General features: G+C 37.7%; 1 protein-coding gene across 3 annotated transcripts in view; it reads left to right on the top strand.

Annotated features, from left to right (window-relative positions):
- The window catches only part of CNTNAP5 (contactin associated protein family member 5), a 307,043-nt gene that overhangs the window by 128,630 nt on the left and 158,768 nt on the right, over positions 1-19,645 (top strand). The window lies entirely within an intron of this gene.

Raw genomic sequence — 19,645 nt, forward strand, 5'->3', positions numbered from 1 at the left:
ATCATTATGCAGACTTGGCAAGTCATTAAGGACAAAACAGAGTTACTTTAAGATGCGCTGAGCACTGAAAACACAGGAAATTGAGACTCCAGATTTTAAAATGTAGATGCCAGGTTCATAAGCAGGAAGTTTGTGGGATGGCGAAATGAGCACACTGCTGTCTTGGAAATTTTGGTGCCAGGCTGTATCTTAAGAGAGTCTTTCTACTTTAGCTGCTGCTCAGTGTGAGGTGTCACATTACTGCAATAAATTAGATACTTTTTTTTTTTTTTTTTTTTTTTGGTACGCTATTTCAAGGGACAATGGAGGATAAAGCAATTGTGGAAAAACTTGTACTACCTATCTGCCTTTTTCCGCATAGTGGAGTTTTTAAGCAGTCCCATTTTTAAAAAAATGTTTGCTGTCCATATCCTCTGTCTACCTGAGTGTATTTTAATACACCTGTTCACCACCAAAGCCAATTTCAGCAGTATTGCTGCTTTTCTAAAAATAGACGCCAGGAGCATTTTTATTATCTGCAGTGTGGATTTTTTTAATAGGAATCTCTTCTGCTACAGTACTGTTTCTGAAATTGCATGCTACTGTAATAACTAGGTCCACCCAAAACATTATGATTGTGACTGAAGAAATACAGTTCTGAATCATGAAGTGCAAGACACAAGAGTTCAGGTGCAAGTGAAACCAGTTTTCATTCTGTATATATACACATACACACAAAAACTATTGAGAATCGTGATTACAACATGCAGTGTATTCTGTTTGTAGCAATGTCAAACCAAACTTCAAGTGTGAATTAAAATATATCTCAGTGAAATAGGCCGAATTTTAGCATTGAAATGATGTATTGTTGAGAATCATTTCAATATTACTCTTTAATTGTGTTCTCAGAAGGTGAGATTATATACATATTCAGCAGTTGCAGTGTGGTTCTGTGAGTGGTGTGATCCAAAGCAGCACAAACCTTGACAGATGAGCTGGCTTTGTGCCTTCTCAGCAGTGTGTTAGCAACGGCTTGTGCCTCAATAGTCCCTTGCTCCTTCTTGTCCATCTTGCCTTGCAAACTCAAGTTTGCTGCAGTAGCCTTCTGCAGCAAAGAAGCTGAAGGCCAAGGGTGAGCAAAGCCTTTGTGAGGTGCTGGTGGAGAACTCTGAGTCAGTGTGATCTAGACAAGTCAGTGATACAGTAAATGCATAAACAGCCTTGTTAGTGGTTGTTGCAAGCACCCGTGAAATGGTTTTCATACTTTCAGCATTTGATAATGGTAGCGATGGACATCAGTAGAGTCTGATGGGCAGAATTTTCAGTGACCTAGAGAAACACTGCAGATAGTCAGAAGGGCAGACTTTTACTCCTCAAGACAGGTTTTTGACTCCTTAGTACAGATTAGCTATGTTTCTCACAGCCAGGAATTTTGGAACTTTGATGCCAGTTACACTTCACCCACCACTCATGACCAAAAAAGAAGAAAAGGAGGGGGGCAAAAAATGAAAAAGCTTCAGCTTTTGGAAGTTCCTTGTACTTTTCTTTTGAGAATCAATATCGGTACCTTGATTTGTTTCGTCTGGGTCGTGATTCAAACCCTATTAGATCCATATCCTCCAAGCAAACATTCAGAAGATTATTTATGGAACTGAGACCAGGGGCAAGCTGCAGCTCTGTTACAATATTATGCTGTCATTCTTATCGAGGAGAATACAGTGCCATTTGTCATACAAGAAATGGCTGTCCCTGTAGGAACTCTTGAAATAGATAAGTGACTCCTATTCTTCTATATCTAGGCAACACACCAAAGCATGGAAAGAAATTAAAAGGTAGTTACAATAGCCTAAAAAGGACAAGTTGCAAGCTGACATTAATTATGATCTGATGAGTTCATAGTGGGGTAGCTACTGACAGTAGCACATTTAAGAAACAAGATATTGTCACTGTGGTATTTTTGACTCAAAGTATTAATAGTTATGATAGCCACTAACTGAGGCTGTGTATTAAGGCTCATGCAATGTAAAGTTTCTTCTTAAATTAAAGAACATCAATTTCAGTTCCTGGTATTGTGTTGCTTCAAATCCCGAGGTGTTGGTGAGACTCTAAGCTACAAAGATACAGAGGATGTCTCTATCCTGTGCATATTAAGATGTATTTCAGTATTCACCTTCTGGTTTCAGTGGAGTTACAAAACTCCTACAATTATTTGCAAGTGCTCTCATCAGTACTTCTTGCATAAATAGGTCGTCTATCATTGTTCTAGAAGCAATTGTTGCTAATGATGCACTAGGTGGTAGGCAAGAGTAAATAGCAAATACAGGACTCTAGCAAGAAGTGGAGACTAAAGAAGGATTATTTTATTTCCCTAAACTTTCCTCTTGCTATAAACTTGTGTTCAAATTCTAAGTAAATTAAAATCTGCTGGCATCCTCACTGGTATGGTGACATAAAGAGATGTTACCTGTTAGGTTTCACTAGGATTGGGATTTGAGGCAAACTGCAGGCCCTTATTCACTTGCCCAATCCTTCCCATTTTTGGATGTGAGGAACCTGATCAGAGATACTATCTAGACTTTCTCAGCTTCCAGAATGCTTAGTTTGGAATTTTGTTTGTCTCAAAAAGACCTTTAAAATATGCTCTGTTTTTCATTTTTATTTAAGTTGGTTGTGTTTTGAGATAAAGGACTGATTTTTTTTACATCTTGTTACAGGCTCCTGTCCTCACCTTGGGCAAGTTTCTCTGTGGTTCAGTGACCCATCATAATAATAGGGATGAGAAGTGTCTGCAGTCAAACTTTTGAATTGTCAGTGTGGACTGGGAGCATTTTGTGGGGAAGGATTTTCCTTCAAAATTCCTGGCAGAATGCAATCTGGTTTCTCTTTGGGGTTTCTGTGTTCCGTGAAATACTAATTCATGTGCTGTCATATCATTTGGGATAAATGGCTGAACAACTAGAAACTTGGTATTCTTTTCCCAACTTCAGTGCTTCCTTATTTCATTTTTTTTTCTTGTTTAATTTCTTTCCTTTGTCCAATATTTAAAGCTAACAAGAAAACATATAAAAAACTTGAAAGGCTAAAAATCAAACAAATGAAAACCTCTTCCTATTTATATAATTCAATTAAACATTTTCTTCTCATGATGCATTGAGGAAATACGTTATTACAGATACAAATCACTTCGTAGTGTTGTATTATTAACTGCTTCTGGGACCAGATGATTTTTCTGCCAGATTAGAAGGAAGGAGTAGTAGGATGTAATGTCAATTATCATAATCATTATAGGTCCTTCAGTATGGGGGCTTATGTGAAAGGGGGTGCAAAGATGTTTAGTTTTGCACATGCTGCTACAGGCTACGTTCCTGGGTGCGGGTCTGCCCCAGACAGCCTTGAACTTGACTGAAAATGTCAAATTGTTGCAGGGAGACATGGAATGCCTCAGGAAGCAGAGGGGTGGTTTTGATAGTGTGAAGCTCCAACGGTTGCTCCTGTTAATGAGAGGTACAAACATTTCAGCACATTTCAGTAGCAAACAGGGATTTTACTAAGATGACATTGCTAGGGCAGAGAAAACTCTGCAGGAATTGTCTGAAAGTAATTTTTCTTTGCTGATTCAAATATCTGTAGATGTCATTAAGCTGCCTTGTAAAATCAGCACAGCAGAAAAAAAATGGTGAGGGAAGGATTAGGCATTTCAAAGCAGTCTCAATTCACTGGGCTCAAGCAGAAGAAAGAGGCATGTATCACCAGCACTGCAACTGTCTGGTAGAAGTGTCTAGTGATGTCTTGCTTGAGAACAGAATAGTATATCATGCTTTGAGAAATTAGTGATAGGAAGAAGCATATCCCCTTATTCCAAAGCCTTCTCTTCCCCAGAATTCTTTCCTACAGCTTCATGCCAATTGTTTAAAATGTCCGAAACTTTGGGATTTCTAGATCTTTGGAGAGAGTTTAAAATGCCCTGGAGATCTCCTTGGTGCTAGCTATGCATGCATCTGCCAGAGTATTAAAAATAGACTATTTTTATTTAATTAGATGGTGGAAAGCTAGAGATTTCTCACGTATCTTCGATGGCAGATTAAAGATTTTACATATGTCAAAGCAATGCCATCTGGATTTGTTTATATTGCTGTTAGCCTTTTGCAGGAGTCTAGTTGTATAAGGAGTAAACAGTAGGTCATGCTGTAGCCCCTTCCAGTTTCTTTGGCCAATGTAGAGAACTGTTTGCTTAAGCAAACACTGGATGAGTGTGTGTTAGTCAAATAAAGTTGTAGAAATGAAGACAATGTTATAATAAAAAAACAAACAAAAAAAAAAAACACACACACAAAAAAAAAACCACAAAAAAACCCAAAAAACAACAAAACCTAGGAGGACATACGGAATCATTTGAATTTAGACTGAGTCTGGGTTTTAAATGTTCTCATTGTCCTTACATAGGCATTAGACTGGATTACATAGGCTTTTTTTTTTTTTTTTTTTTTGCATTTACAAATGAAAGGTTTTTCCAATAGAAAATTGATGTTTTTAAGGTGATTCATGTAACTGAAAGCTTTTATTTCTGAGTTTAAAAAAAATTTCCTGCTCGAAGTAACAGAAACAAATAAATAAAATAAATAAATAAATAAATTGAAGGTAATTTACAAGATTGATTGCTCATCCCCTCTTCAACCTAGTTTAGAAGTGTGGATTTGTATGAGTGCTAAATTTGGATGGTTTGCAAAGTTCCTGATGTATCTGTGATTTGAGATTAGGGTTTTGTAAAATACCAGGAAATGTAACAAAGCTAACAGATGGTACCTGCTCTCCTTTCAAGATACCTCCAACTCAGCTGGCAAAATTCACTATTTTCTTTGTCTAGGAGGCCATCAGTCACTTATTTTTATGGTAGTTTGAGAGAGAAATAGTTTAACAAAGCTCACAGAACTCATACAGTAGAAATTGATACATAATGAATGGCATCTCTGGGGCACAGATGAGATTAGTCTCCAACAACCATAGAATTTTGTAACATTTGATAATCAATGGGACTGAAAGTCCTTGCAACTCAATTTAATTTTCTTTTTGGTATGGTGGCACTCACGGGTAGGTCTCCTTGCCTCTGTGATCTCATTTGCTTTGTCTAGATTGGGGCACGTATCAGTGTAAACATCATCCTAAGCACCAGGCTTGGAACTTACCATATGCAACATCTGAAGATGCATGAAGAGGTATTTATTCAGCATGATCTGACTGTGTCTTGGGTGCTTATGATAAGGGAGCAGATGCTTCATGATATTTGACCTAACTGTGGTGAAAACTAAGGCCAAGTGTGACCTTAGTAATAAACCATGCCTTTTCTATCTACCTTTATGGTATTAAAAAAAAAAAAAGTTTTCCTCTTTTAAATGTTCAGTTCTGTTATTCTTCAGTAGATAGGTAGATAGTGGTAGCTCTCATTAACTTCAAGAACATGTCCTGGCCTTCCTGATTTCTGCCAGCTGCTCTCCGCAGGGTAAGGGAAGGGCCTGGAGATTGGGATATTATTCCTCACCATGCTCCCTCTGTTTGTTTGGAACAGGAAATACTATTTGGTCTGCAAACCTTGCATAAAGCTGTCATCTGAAGAACAGATACCCTGAAAGCTATCAAATGTGGTACTTTCCAGAGGCTTTGTAGACAGAGGGGAAGATAAATAAGTGATCGTCCTTGCTGGCATGCGACTAAGCTTGTTTTGCCCTGCCTAAGCAACGGCAGAACGACAACATGAATTCAATGTATTAAAGAAAGCAGCTGCTTTTGTAGCATCAGTTGAGTCAAGGGCAAGTGCAGGCAGTAGTGTGAATGCCTGTATTGCTGCTCATGTTTCACAAGTGGGATACAGTTTGTTAGGATGGCCAGCTAGGAAGGAGTGAAAGGAAACCAATTGGCTTGTGGTGCAAAGTGTCTTTTTGATTTACAAAAAAAAAATAACTTTACAGTTATCAATCCCAGGTTCTGACTAGGCAATTTATGGAAAAAAATTCTGTTTGGAAGCTGACCTGTGTCAGTAATGCTTTTATGTTCAAGGAAAAGGAACATTTTTGGTGACAGTTTTCAAAGAGAAACTTTGAACCATTTTTTTTTTTTTTTTTTCCAAATTTCTTTTGTTCAGTATAGTTGTTGAAAAATAAGCCAAGGAGTAAGTAGTCCGGAAATAAAAGTAGTGTGTGTTATGTTTTGTGTATATTGTGTTTGTAGGTTTTTGTTTGTTTTTTCTTAAGAGCTTACATATTTTATGAGTTTTGTAGTTTCTGTGGATTGTTTGTTTTACTTTAGAGGGTTGGTGAAGAGATCAGCAAAATTTAACAGTAGATTTGACATTTCATATAGACACACCTAAATATCTGACTAGAAAAGACATGTCCAAGAACCCCTGTGAATGAAAGCTGCTGGGTCCACATGTTGTCTGCAAATACTGTTAGCTGTTTAGTTTTCATGTGCTAGTAAGCATGACTAATACTTCCCCAATCTCCTGCTATGGCATTCATTATTTTATAGCCCTGTGTTGTATTTCACTTCAGACATCCTGGTCTGCTTTATTTTTTCACATTCAAAAGATATTTTATACTGTTGGCCTACCTTCTTGCTGCTTTCTGTATTTTTTCCAATTCAACTATATCATTGTCAAGCGAAGAGACAAAAGCTTCACTGGTTTCAAGTTGAGGTCATATAGCTGTTTAATATATAATGTCATATTGATGCTCTCTGTTGGCTTGTTCTCTACTTTTTCTAGTAATTCCAAATATCCCCTTTGGGTTTTTGGCCGTGTTTGAGTGCAGAACTGATTTTGAATCCAGCAGTTTACAAGGCTTCAAGATTCCTGAATGACAGTAGTGGATTTACAACCTATTTTGGTATATGTGTGGTGAGGATGATTTTGTCTGTGTGCTGTGGTACTTTACCTTCCTTTGCTGACACTATTCATTTTCCATTTTAGTGCCTGATCATTCGGTATCATCAGATTCTTGTGCAGCTTTTCACCATCAGTCCTTATTTTTACAACTCACCAAATTTCGTGTTATCATAAAGTTGTGTCGATTTTCTGTATTCCATGTTTTCTTTGATATGGCATTTATGAAGTCAAGAAATAGTATAGGTCTGACTAAATCTCCCTAGTGTCCACCAATAATTTTATTCCCAGCCTTTCTTTCCTTTCTTTCTAATTTTGTCTAATAAATTACTAACCCATAAAGGCATATTCTCTTTTGTCATATATCAGCTTGGTTTGTTTGCTTTTTGTCTGTCAGTGATTTTCAATAAAAACTTGATGAAAGTGAAAATGCAATAGTATCCATTACACATCATTATCAATACAAAATCTGATTCCTTTGAAACTTGTAAGAAATTTATGGGGTCTGCCTTTCTTCTGGGAAAAAAAAAATCTTTTAGCCAGTATATAATGATCTGCCTGTTTGCTTATTCTGATTTTTAAATAATTTCTACAGACCTATGGATTTGGATGTGGGCACCCAAGCCGGTCTTAAAGCCCTTTCAAAAAGTGGTGATGTACTGGCCACCTTCTGTTTGTCTGGAAACGAAGTAAATTTCCTTGATCGTATAGATGGGCACCACAGCTAATGGTTGAGCAATTTTATATTGGATTTCCTTGTGGAATAATATTAATTGAGCTTAGTGGATTGCTTCTCTTAATTTTAAGTGTTAACTCGGTGCTTCAATTTAAAATGCTTTTTTTCTTAGCCATTCCCCCAAAAGAAAGATCTTAGATTTGGAAATACCCCAAGTTATATCCTACTCATCTCTCATGCAAAGAATTCATTTAACATCTCAGCAATGGCCTTGTCTTATTCAATGCTGTCTTGCAGACTTTTTTTTAAGGTTTTCTTCCTGTCACATGTTTAAAAAGGTATTTATTGATGGGTTTACATGTCTTGTATCAAATGACTCATATTATTCTGGTGTTCTGTATTTACAGAGCTGAACCTGATTTCCATTTTCAAAGTTTAATTGGGACTCCTTATTTAGAAGGAAGCCTTCCTACTTTTAAATAGCTTTTTCTTTTAGTTTCTTCTTCTACCATATTGGTTTTACTTCTGTACTTCAAGTCCTAAAATTTATGTATTTCCTCTTTTTAAATTAAGCTCTACCTTAAAGGAATATTCTTTTATTTGTATTTGTGTAGCTCTGCACTTCAGTATGTTGAATTTCAATGTCATGTAGCCAGTGTTGCAGAATAGCTCCTCAGTGGCAGTGTTTTCAGCCTGAGTGCTGTTTAAGTACAAAACAAACATTATGTGTGCACGATGGGTACCTTGCCTACCAACTCCAGCAATTGTGCATTTCTGTTTTGTAAAACTTGGATTTTAAATCACTATCATGGTTACCCTCTCTATTCAAAGATGTTTACTCATGAATCTTTAACTGCCTTATCTACAGTTGCGTGAAATGGTAACACGACCTCTTCATGTTCTTGGTAACCCAGATCTAACACACGAATGTAGAAGAGTTTTAACCAATATAAATACCCAGATGATCAATAGTAACTCATTGTCTCTGTTGGGTTCTAACCTTGCTTTTGCCAGTGCTTCCCACTCCATCCCTATGTCATTTGTATGCTGCAAATGTATTGCATTCTCCAATTGTTTACTTACCACTAAGCTTCTGATAAGTCTGCTAGGATATATTTTCAAATAAACAAGGCTTTTGTTTATTTGCATGTATATGTTTGACACCCAGATTGACATGCTCAGTTTAAATTGGACTTAACTTCCTGAGACCATGCTTTAATGGTTAAAATGTGTGCATTTTGTCTGTTTCTGTCCTGTGCTGTAATCAAGAATAAGAAATTCTCTATTCATTTCTTGATGACTCATAAACAATGACATAGAGGGAAATCAGACTGAGAATGATAATCTGAGGCTCTCTGCGGATATAATACAATAAAAGATTTGGGATCCTGCAAAATCACTGCATATTCTTTTAGTCATTATGTGTTGATTTAATAGTGTTTTAAATAGCGGTTGTCTGAAGCTGTGTTGTCTCGCATGGGTACCTGTTCAGGTGTTCATTAATGCTATACTGCAGAAACCTGAGGAGTTCCGATGTGCATGAGACTATAGTATTGATGCAGGTGCAGTTGAGAACATATCAATGTCCTCCTTTATTACAAGTTAAATTTGTATATTTGCACACTTCTGTCAGAAAATGAGCCCATCTCTGCTGAAGACTGAATAGCGAACATACGTTCTAGTGCAGCTTATTACAGAGGCCTCGCAGTATGCAGAAGTTTTCAAAGGAAATCCTGTAATAGGTTAATTTTCCTCTCTGTGGGTTGCACTGACTAGAACATTTATTTCTTTCTTGCCTTCTTTGTTACTTTTCAAGCTGTAGCTACTCATACTGCTTTCAGGAAAATAAAAATCTGAAACAAAACATCTTCATCTTAATTTTTTTTTAAAGTTGGGTGTATTTTGTTCTAAAAACAAACTCTTTCATGAACCCTATTCATGGGTCCTTTCTTTCCCTAATATCCGCAGATTAAAAAGAAATGAAAGAGTCCTGTATGCTAAATTTCACACCTCAGGAGAAGGGCTTGTTAAGCAGCTATTTTTTTTTATTTATTTATTTTGTACCTCCTCCCCCTACCTTCCCCCTTGTTTGCCATATTTAAATGGAAAATATTGGGATCATAGGATAGACTCCTAACGTTTCTATTTTTTAAGTGTTTGCTTGCCTATGATTTAAGCAAAAACTGTATGGCAATCAAAGGAGAAAAGGCATCTTGCAAGGACTGTGGTAAAATAACATTCTGGTAAAGCATATTGTCCAATTAGAATTAATAGGCATTATATTGAATTGAATATTATATTGAATAATTGAATATTATATTCACAGAAATCTCTGCTGCACAGAAATTCCTCTTGTTGCAAGAAACAATTTCCACATTCCTTCCATTCCATTCCTGTTCATCAACACAGTGATCGTGCTCGTTTGAAACATGTTTTTCATAAGTCCTGAAATTTCCAACTCACTGAGCAGTTCCTGTCCTCTTTCCATTTCCAAAATAAAAGTTATGGAGCACTTTTTATTTATAGCCTACCATGATCTTGGACCTGCCAAATGTATCGCGACTTGATTTAATGTCATTACCACAACAACAGTTACAAGCCTTTTGCGTATGCAGGCAAAATTTATACTTTAGAGTCAGAATGCCAGGCCACCTCTTCATTGAATCACTAACAGAAAGTTGTTTTTTTTCATGCGGTATTCTAGAGAATATCATGATCTTTAGAGCCTACTGCAGAGGATTTTTGGGTGTGGTTGGCATAATAAAATATGTGGTTGAAACAGTGGACAGACATGCATTTGGAAGACATTGCACTTGTGCCCACAAAGATGATGCAAAAGCTCATCTTACTCTATTTCAGGAGGAAGAGAAGTGGTTTCTTTATGTTGCTTTAGTGTCCTGAAGATTAATTTAATGTGGTGCAGTGACGGACCCCAATGTGAAAGTGGAATGACAAGTATTAAATAAAGTATGCTGCAAATATTACAGTAATAGTTTTGTAGAAGGAAGCTGTGTCAATTAGATTTAACCCTCCTGTGTTAACAGAGGAGTCTGTGTGCCTCAGTAGGCCAAGGCTATGGCCAACGTACACCAGCGCGGTTTCACTGCTCTGAAGGGTGCGATCATGATTTATACCAGTACAAGATGTACCTCATGGTGTATTGACACAGAAGAATTTACAGTTTAAGAAGGTATGGTTGGGTTGAAAATGCTTAGAGAAATATATGGGCAAAAAGATGTATTTTTTTTTTTTTAATTTGCAATTAATACTGTTTGTGTAAGCAGTTTATAACAACCCTTAGAAACAATCACTATTGTTAGTATCATCTGTAACCTCATATTTGTGTAGTTTATGAGGATGGCATTCCTGGGAGATGATCTTGAATAAGCTGAACACCAGAGTGAGATGAATGCACAGTGCACTTTTGAGATGTTAACTGTTGTATTCTTAGCTAGGATATGAACTTTCTTCTATTCAAAGGAGCAAAAAGAAATATGGAAGGCAGTGTATAGGAAAAAATGTGTGAATGCATGTGCGTTTCAGTGCATTATAAAACACTGGAGAAAATCAAGCCTACCTATTTATTCTCTTCCACAGGATATTACTTTACTGATCCAAATGAAAATGCCATCAAACTTCATAACAGGGAAATAATGTAAGATAATGAAGCACAATATTCATCTGAGGTCACTGTTGCTTGGAATAACTAACACCTCTCTGGTTTCATCTTGCTGCATCTATCTGGCAAATTATAACCAGAGAGATACCAAGTGTACAGCACTAGTTATTTAAATGCACTTTGATGAAGTTAAGTACAGGGAAGGTTCCCAGAGTTCCCCAACATTGCCAGACATAAACACATTCAATGCATTGTTAATCCCACTAATTTAATGTAAATCATGAAGGTCTCTGTGAGATTTATGCAGAAGAACAGCTGAAATATATGATTAATGTTGGCAGTGGAAAGAGCAGTTGCAGTCTGTTGGCTGAGCTTAATCTAGTCAAGGTACTGGGGAAATATTTATCCTTTGCTGTGATATAGCTTAAAATACTATCTATATGTAGGATTGCCTTTAAGATAAACTACAGGAGGCTGAGCAGAAACAGGAATTAGCTGCTGACTTTTAGCTTAGACTTATAATTTACGGGTTTAATTTTGTTGCTTCTTGCTTCCATTATTATTAATTTATGTAGCAGTGATAATAACAGCGATAACAACTTCACCTGCAAGTGCTTCAGCGACAGAGCTGATTCTAAAACCTAAAGATGAGGATAAATTCTCCATCATTGAAGTGCAAGTATATGTGAGATGTGACATCACATATTTGTGCAAGTATATGTGAGATGTGACATCACATATTTATGCAAAAAGGGTCTCAGTAGGGCAGGGAAATTGCACTTGGTCCATTGCTGAGAAGAATGGTAGCCTGCCTACCTATGAGTTGGATAAGACACTTGGGCTACATCTGTATGAGTAAACAGAAGAGAACAGGGACCATATGCTAGTCCTCCGGTCAAGTAATATAGCTTGTATGTTATCCATTTGGCAAATTTTCTTTCCTTCAGAAGAGCTCACCATACCCATGCTACCTATCGGGAACGGTCTCTGATCTGGTGGACTTTGCCAACGTACAGACTCTGGAAGCAGATTGACACTAATTTATTCAAACTGTTTGAAGATCAGACTGTCCATTCCAACATAGAAATTCAGCATTTTGACAGGTGCTGCTGAACAAACAAAAGAAAATAAATTAGAACTTGCTATGAGTAAATAAAAATGGAAGAAAATTGAAAGAAAAAGACACAACAGATTCAAAAGTTCTGCAATATTTTGTTTCATTTTCTTTTGTCTAAATAGAATCTTTTCATTGTCCCAAATGGACCCAAGAATCTTCATATTTTTAATGTCATCATTATTAAATTGGTGTTTTCTGGATTGATACAGACATGTCTAAAACAAAATATTGTGTCTATTGTCTTAATGGACACTCTTTTAAGAAAAATAAAAACCATTTTCTCTTGCAAGATATTTTAATAGTGTAAAAAATCTGTTTTTTATTGGAAAATCCATGAATAATTCTACTGTTAGCACAAGGATAATAAACAACATTCTTAATATAAATGTGGTTTCTACTGAGCAGTCATCTCTCTGAGGCTAATCATGTTGTTAATAATATTTGTTCCTGTATTTGGAAAGTAACTAACCAGAGCAAAGTGTCTGTATTCAGTGTAATGGGGTAGAGCAGAGCGAAATAACTGCCCGCTTGAGCAGATTATTCAAGGCAGTATTGAAGGAGTATGGACCCTGCTGCATTATTGTATCTTCTCTCCCCTGGACTACTCTGCTACCCGCAGAAACTACCAGTAGCTCTGAGGTGATTAACTGATGCTTAGGAACCCAGGTGGACATTGCATTGCTGGAGCACAGCAGACATCCCCTCATTAAGTGACAAATGTGATGTGTATTTCCCAGTAGGACCCATGCTTGATAACCCATCCTGCCACCATTTGTTTTAATTCCTCTTGTATGGGAAAGTTAAATTACCTCTTTGTAGACCCTTTTTTTTTTTTTTTTTTTTTCATTGGGGGTGGAGGAATGGGAAGGGAAGCTGTCACTTCCTCAGATAATATGTTATGAGAAGATAATTTTGACAGGTGCCTCTTGCAATTATTTCCCCCCTGCTCCTCCCTAATAGCAGCTCTGACACTGTGCCAAGGGATGTTGATTTTGAGCTTCTTATCAAGGATGGGTGTTTCAAAGACTAAAATTTAGCTGCTGTTAGGAAAGAAGAACCTGCTTAGATCAGTGGAAAAGGATCCCACTGACTCTTTAAAGCAGGCAAGTTTCCTGTACTTGAAGTAAAAAAATATACTTTATTATTAGAGACTAGTTGAAAGAAAATGGGAAGAAAATTTAACTTGCCTCTTGAGAAAGGTAAGTGAGAAAACATAATGCATAGGATTGCTGTCATGTGCAAAATGTGTCTGCCTGGTAGGTAAAAGCAAAGATCTAAACTGCAGCTCTTTAAGGAGCTGAGCAGCTCTCCTTGTCATCCTTTTCCCATGGTCTGATCACCTCTAACAACAAAAGCAACAAAAGGACTTTTAAGGTCACATCATGCTGAAAGACAGCAGCTCCCGCAGGCTGGGTCCTGTCATGATTCCTGTGCTGGAGGGCAGCTCCTAATGCACCCATCAAATGAGGTAGAGCTTTCAGCAGCTCCCAGTCTGGACACTGGGCGATTGAGATGACAGCAAAGCCATTTAACTGCTTTTCTTCATGGCAAGGTACTTACAGTTCTGGTCTGATGTGTTGGGCAGGGCTTTTTTCATTACATAAGCAAAGCAATATTTTTCACTGTTAACATGCACAGTAAGTAGGAAAGGTGAAATGTAGAAAGAAGATTTAGACTTTGAAGTTGTATTTTTTTAATACACTTTTTTTTTTTTTTAATCTGTGTGTTATCTCGTTGTGTTGTAGGACTGGGCTGAGGTGAAGGGGGAAGTTTCTAGAATTGCCTGAACTAACAGCTGCTTTTGATTCACAGAAGAAACTAAATGGATTTTTTTAATCTTCATTGTTATAAAAAGTCACACAAAGCTGTCCAGGCCCAAGGTGTTTCTAGCAGGCACTGATACAGTATGTTTATTCTGTAGAAAACAACCTGTAGCATCCCATTAAAATCAAAGGCTGCTGAGTTTCCATATGGTGCATTTGTAGCTGTACTGTGTCCTTGTCACGTTCTGTCTCTTTCCACACACACAGGCAGAGACGAAAAACCCTTGCTGTAATTTGGTTTCAGGCACTGGCTTCCCCAAAATCTGGATTTAGTATCCACACTCAATAGTTCCATTAAGTTACATTCCAGGTGATACAAATTCAATCAGAACTAAAATCCTATTGCCTCTGGAGAAAAGCTATCCTTGAGTCAGAGTTCATTTCAACCTCGAAAATATGAAAAACTAGGCAATGCTTTCTCCTTCCTGTTTCGGATTTTCATGTTGTTTCTTAGTCGGAAATTCATGTTTTCTTTAAAGTGCGTGTATACTCAAATATTTGAAGAGATCCTGGGAGGCACATGTTGTGTATCACAGTGCTAACTCCTAGCTCATGATCTTTCTCATCCTAGTAAGGAAGTTTAAATGGGAGAATGATAGTTTACAGTTATGTATTTCAGTTTTGGGATTTACGACATATTTAGCTGCTTTTCATCTCACTTTGATTCCTTCACTAAGCTGCTGGGTAGCTTGAATTAGGTGGTTTCCTGTCCTTATTTCTTCAGGCACTGGAGGCAGCATACTGCAATGTCATGGATGAGATTTGAAGGTGTAGCGCACTTTTCCATGCTTGTATTTCTTTCCATGAAGGTTGAAATGCTGTAAATTGCTAACATCTGTGTTATGTGCCCTCTGCACATTCATAATCTGATTTTTTTTTTTCCTTAGCTCAGTTCATCAGAGTGACTTTGACAGAAATGAGAGTATTCAATATGTCTTAAAATATCTCCCCTGGAAGGTAGTTAACCTCAGGTCTGCCTGCTCACTGTTCAGGGCTGATTGTGCCTGTGTTGCTGCCTGCATACTCATTTTGAACCCATCCCATTACCTGCCTAACAAAGTGGGAGAGCAAAATATATTCAGCAGAGTTGTTATGGGAACTACCTCCTGCAGCTCTGTAAATAATTTTCCATTTGCTGTGCAGAGTGTGCGTGCAGGGGAAACAGAGATGAAGTCCTACATCTGACGCTATCTTTTGAATTGATTAGGCTTTCATGAACAGACACTCTTCTTGAACCTTATTTCCATTTGTTTATCTAGAAGTAGAGACCAGTCTAAGGGTCTGGTCAAAGGGCGATCTAAAGTTTAGCACATCAGATCTCACTGGTGTGATCCGGCATAGATATATGAGGTAGAGAAACAAATCTATGTCTTCAGAGTTATTAAACAACAGTTATGTTTCACCACAGTTGTATGACATTTTCCTGAACTGCCCTTGAACAGCTTTTGGGATCCCCCTGATTTGAGAGAGGTGTATAAAGAATTGTTTTTTCCTGAGGGAAAAAACATCTAAGTTTCAGGTAACTATGATGGCTTTGAGATGTAAACTTTTGAAAGTTTTCTTTTTCATCTAAACTGGAATTCTGTTTTGTTTCACTTCAGTGTAACCCATGAACCAGGTGGGTTGAGCATTGAGAAAAGTGCTGTATATGCTTGTCTCATTCTTACTCTTTCTTATGTGCTGAGGGCTGCTACCAAAGGGGCAGCACTGGGCTGGTCAGACCCTGCTCCGGACTGCTGCAGCTGTTCTTACCTCACCTCTTCATGCCAGTGGGACCTGCCTTTGCTGGCTCATAAAAAAAGCCTCACAAAATATTACTGTAGTGTCGTGGTCTGTGTCATTGCAGGGTACCACGCAGCCAGGCATCATGAAACAAGCTTGGTCCAAGAATCAGCCCTGCCCCTGGCAGGCTGTTAACCTTCCAGCTGCCAGTGCTAGGGAAGTGCTTTTGCCTTCAAGAAGCTGGTGGCAATATTTGGAACTAATGGAGCTTTTTGATTTATAAGACCTGTAGTATGCCAGAAGCAGAATTTCCCAGGTAAATCATCAGTCTGTTATGTTTACAGGGCTTGTAAGAAACCAGAGATTTTAGTGTTATGCTCTCTCCCAGAGCAACTGTGTTGCATGGAAAATGGCAGGAGTGCTTTGTTTTCTTCTCTAGCTTGTTGTTTTGTTCCTGTGATTTAACCCCTATCAACATCAAATTGCAATAGTTGCTGTTTCTCAAGAGGAAGTATTTCTGCTATTCTCACCTATAAGTTTATTGTTAATCAATACTTGAGCCTCCAGGGCTAGGAAATCTGGTGCTGCATCCTTGTTTCATCTTCTTAATGGATGGATTATTTCTGTGTCAGTTGTGGATCTAAGTTTTCAAGTGACCATCTGTGGCAGTTGGTGTTATTCAATCAGTCATTTACAGCCTACAGGTGGTCCATAAAACATCAGAAGGTGATCTTGTATAGCAGTGGGAGTTGGAAAAAAAAAAAAAAATCAAAGCAATCCTAAAGGCATACACAGTGACACCCCACAGTAAGCAGCACACAGTGATGTGCTGGCTGCATGCAAAACTGTCTCATAGTTGTGGGTCAATGGGTACATCATTGCCTATGGATTTTTTTTTCCCAAAAAAAAAGTTTAGGTGGCTCTTAGGTTATTAGAGAAGATTGAGAAACACCGTTGTAAGGGATGTATTGGATTTTCAAAGGGTTTATTTTTACCAACATGACTATTTCAATGTGGGAAGGACTTTTACTTAGTTGCACATCAGGTTTGGAGTCAACTGGTTTGGAGGCTGAATGCTGGTAATTCTGTCTCTTTCTTGAGGTGTTGTGAAGGAAACTAGCACAGATGTCTGTGGATGGGCACCTGGATCTGCTTGCAGACAGCAGGGTACAGCTGTCTCTGTTTTACCTGGCAAAACCACAAAGCTCCTTTGCTAAGGTGCTCCCTGGAGTGTGCTGTACACACCATTGCCTGGAGGCAGAGGGCTGCCTATGTGTGTGTGAGCAGCCGTAATGTTCCTGTGCATTATGCTTGGATATGTGGTTTGCACAAGCTTTTAAAAAAATGTCTTTCCAGGTTTACCCTGCAAGAGAGGTGTCAAAACTGTACTTAGACACAGTTGCAGGTAGTCATGAACAGCCTCTGTGATTTTTCCAGCGGTCACGAGAACCCACTAATCACAGCATCCTGGCGTGTGCCAGCACAGGCTGCCTCCCTGCTGCTTTCCAGGCAGGACTGTGTGGGCTGTTCAGCATGCAGTTGCATTCACAAATCACCTAGTTCTCGTTATTTTGTAGTTGCAATGAGATATTTCTACAGTGTGCTTTTCAACTTGGTCTTTCTCCCAGAATGTGTTGTGTTGGGTGGGTTTTTTTTTTTTGTTTGGTTTTTTTTTTTTTTTTTTTTTTGGTTGGTTTTGTTTTGGTTTGTGCTTTTTTGTTTGGTTGGTTTGTGTTTTTTTTTTTTTTTAAATATATAATCAAAAAAGTTATTACCTTATGGGTAAGTGATGCAATGTACCACCTTGACAACCTTTGTATGAGAAGATTAAAAAAAAAAAAAAAAAAAAAAAAACAAAAAAAACAATACAGACCCCTGTTTAACAGTATTGTTATATTGTTATATCAGGGAGTATTTTTTATTTTGTTTCTATTTTTTTACCTTTCCTTTGCATTCTAGTCACCGCATTTTAAGCTTTCCTTCACAACTGGGAGGACTGGAAACTTTTTGCTCTCTCTCTGTTCTTTTTCTTCTTTTTTCCTTCTTCTTTGTTGTCTTATGAAAGGTGAAATTTTTACGTAATTGCAGGATTCCAAGAGGATGAGCTTTCTAAGCAAACAAACAACACCACCACTCCCCTTTGTCCATCCTTGTATAGCCACAAGTGTCAATAGAAATGTGAGCACTGCCCCAGCTCTGACTCTGCCACTCTCTGCTGACAGTTTCATTACTGAGAAGAACAAGATTTTCCACTTGAAATATAAGGAAAAAAAGCCTCTGAAATACTCTCTGCTGGAATTTGGATTTGGCTTCTATCTGGAAAGTGGTATGACTAGGCCCAGGACACCTTGAAGTGCTACTTGTGGCAATCTTCAAAACATAGCTGATGACAAGGCCGCTGAACTGCTGTACGTGTTAACTTTGAGTTAAGAACAACAAGAATCCCCATCAAAAATTCTTAGTTATATGATACAGCTGAATATCATTGTAGAAAACAAGATCTTGTGCATAAAAAGTTCAGAATAAGAGGTACAGGATAAACAAAGCTTTGGGAAAAGCTGGGATTCTGTAGCAGAATTATATACCTTTTTCAGCCTGGTAACCTCCTAATAAAAATAACTTTACAGATTGCATGTTTAGAAGGGCCCTTCCTCACTTCACTGAGGTAACTGGTGTTGTGAGAGATCACTTCAGTAAAAATTGTTCATCTTCAGAGGCAAGTAATGTAAGTAATGAAATGGACTTGAAAAGCATGTTTTAAGAATTGAGATATATGCTGTCTTCTGTATTCATGACTGGGTGGAAAATAAAGTTTATTGCATATAAGAAATTTTTTCCAGATAAGAGTTTATAAGGTGAAATGAAAAAATCATGGTATGGTTTCAAAGTGTTTTGCCTCAGAAATATTCAAGGATATTTTTTATTGAATATAGTTCTAATAAAACTGTAGCACAGTGGGCTTAGTAAAACAAGAACACATTGAAGTTTGATACCATTTTTAACAACATTTGTGAAAAAGTTGGGATGTTTGCATATGAGTAAAAATTGAAACAGCTGGTAATTAATCTTTTTTTCAGAGTGGAGACAAAACCTTTAGTCTCTTTAACTTATCCTTTGACCATCAGGAATGTAGGTCCACTTTACTGGAGTTATTCTGATTTGTGCTCACATTGCATAGGTGACTGGTGCCAGCTTTTGAGCTGCAGAAGAGTTTAAAATCAGTACTGCTTTTTGTGGTGAAATTTTATACATACAAAGAGAAGGACCTCTCTTGCAAATACAGCTTTCCTGTGAGATTTTTTTTGAGAGAGTTCTGACTTTGGTTTTCATTTCTTATGAGACTTAGCTTCAAATTTTAATCCTAGCTGAGTTATTCAAATGTTCTGAAGACTGCAGGAAGTCTATGATATTCCTAGACCAATTACACAGAGTAAGCATGTAAAGATGAATTTAAAAAGCTTCAGGCAGGATCACAGCTTGGCTGCTTGTCTTAAGGTTTGTCTTTGAAATCCTGCAGTCATTCTTCATCCATGAGAGAATTTCTTCTTGTTGAGTGATAATTCTGAGTAGGACCATTAATTTTGGCTGACAGTTGCAGGCAATTAATCAAACAGGCAAGGAAAAAAGTTAAATTATTATTGTTTGCAAGCTTTAACACTCTTGGGTGCAAACACAGTCAAAATGCTGACTCTCCTGTGTACTGACTCAAGCTTTCATCTCTTCACGTGTCTTGCCTGAGTTTTCTGTGGTGTATCTAGATGTACACTTTCACGTTCACCTTCCCAGGCACTGGCCAACCTCAGTGCCTTGTGAACATCTTTTTCTGCTACCCTGA

Source organism: Columba livia, chromosome 7 (genome assembly GCF_036013475.1).
Source record: "Columba livia isolate bColLiv1 breed racing homer chromosome 7, bColLiv1.pat.W.v2, whole genome shotgun sequence".
NCBI lineage: Eukaryota > Metazoa > Chordata > Aves > Columbiformes > Columbidae > Columba > Columba livia.